The sequence below is a fragment of the Octopus bimaculoides genome, chromosome 2 (genome assembly GCF_001194135.2).
Source record: "Octopus bimaculoides isolate UCB-OBI-ISO-001 chromosome 2, ASM119413v2, whole genome shotgun sequence".
Taxonomy (NCBI): domain Eukaryota; kingdom Metazoa; phylum Mollusca; class Cephalopoda; order Octopoda; family Octopodidae; genus Octopus; species Octopus bimaculoides.
Window position 1 is genome coordinate 75,855,047 of NC_068982.1, and position 2,244 is coordinate 75,857,290.

A 2,244-nucleotide genomic window follows, 5' to 3' on the forward strand; every position below is an offset into this window, starting at 1 on the left:
GATTATATATATATATATATATATGTATATGTATATATATGTATATATATATATATACATACATACATACCTATATATATACACATATATATATAAGTATGTGTGTGTGTGCACAAATTCGAGTGTATGTATGTTTGTCTTAACATCAAATGATAGTTGTAAATGATTACCACTGTCATATAAGAGGTGTCATTCTTTCTCAATATCCTGCTAAAAACATATTTGGCCATGGTGGAAATATTACCTAGTTTGGAAACAGGTGACAGTTGGCAACAGGATGGGGATCTGGCTGTAGAAAATCTGCCTCAAGGAACTCCATCCAACCCATGCAAGCATAGAAAAGTGGACATTTAAACAATGATTTTTTTTAAAGTCATTTAACCCATGGAAGCATGACATCTATACCTCTTGACAAGATTAGATTATATAGTTGATGTTCAGCTTGACCTTCTTTAGAGAAAATATGAACTTGGTAGACACACTAGAGGGCTGCAGTTCTTGGGAGAAAGAATTAGTCATACTATTTAGTAATGGGGTTTGTTGGGTGAAATACTTTAGGGATGAGGAAAGGAACAGAGGGTGTGTAATTGGATAGTAGAGAAATTGATATTTTAGGGGAGCTGTTGAATTCCTAATAGATGAGACAGCATACACAAACCTTGAGTGAGCTGCTAGTTGTAACATGCTACTGAATGGATGTTTGTTAATCAGCTGAATATACAAATGGTACTTTATGAGTTGCATTTGTGATTTAGAGATGGTCAACCAATGTTTAGGACTGGAGCGTTTTCTGCTGCTTTGAGATGAGGATTTTGGGGTTAATAGCCCCAGAAAAGGGCTGCTTTTATACCAATTGTAAAGACTTAATTTTGTGTACCGTTTGTGAGAATGGTGGCTGCAGTATTGCATGACTTACTTCTGTAACATGTGTTGTGACTGTATCTTGTTACAGTTGAATAAGATTCACTTGTCAAAGCTCATCTTACTATGATGCAATGTTTTAGTCCCAAGACACTATTTCCAAACAAGTCAAACGATATGAGTGTGTGTGTGTGTGTGTGTGTGTGTGTGCATATACCACCACCACCACCATCATCATCAATGTTTAATGTCTGATTTCCTCTGCTTGCATGGGTCAGACAGGATTTGGTTGAGGTAAATTTTCTATATCTAGATGTCTTTCCTCTTTCCAGATAAGATAATAGTTCCTCATATCCAGATGTTTTTTTTTCCCCCCTGGAGAAACTATAAAGAAACAACATTACCTGTGTGACAGTGATGCTCGTTTGCAACCATCATGTGACGTCAAGACATGCACATGCATACACACACACACGTGTGTGTGTGTGTGTATTTATGTATACATCTAATTCCTTCCGGTCTCTTCAGTCTCGTGTCTGGTCCCAGCATGGCATCGCAAGGCAAACAAAAGTTGCTGTGTACTGTGCCTGTGTACTGACATCGCTCCTCTACTCATGTGAGACACGGACTCTGTAAAAACGTCAGGTAAGGGTCCTTGAACGCTTTCATCAGAGATGTCTCAGACACATTCTCAATGTTGGCTGGACCTCAAAGATTCCAGACACACAGATCCTGAGGACAGCTGATATCTTGAGTATTGAGGTGATGGTGCACAAGCAATGGTTACGTTGGACTGGACACCTTATTAGAATGAAGGATAGCAGGATTCCTAAGCAGATGCTATATGGAGAACTTGTGAATGGAAGGAGACTCCGGCAGAAACCAAGGCTGCGATTTAAGGACTGTGTCAAGTCCTCATTAAAGGCCTGCGATATGTAGGACACTGACTGGAAGAACAATGCCTGTCATCGCCACAGATGGAGGAAGCAGGTTAAGGAGGGGATCGACACTTTTGAGAGCACGTATCCAGCATGAAGAACGAAAGCGAGCTGCGCGAAAGTGCACGGCTCGTATAGTGAATGGGGTAAGTTTGGTCTGCAATGTTTGCAGTCATGTATGCTTGTCAAGAGCAGGGCTCATTAGCCACAAACGTAGCCACAAATGCAAAATATAAAGTTAGTCCTAGAGCGCACAATGTTCCTGAAGGTCAGCAATGGCCTTCCTCGGTCACGAGTGCACGGCCATCATATATATATATGTATATATATATATGTATATATATATATGTGTATATCCATATGTGTGTATGTATATGTGTGTGTGTATGTATATATACATATATATATAAAAAAATTTAAGGAATGGAGAAAACGCATGTTATAA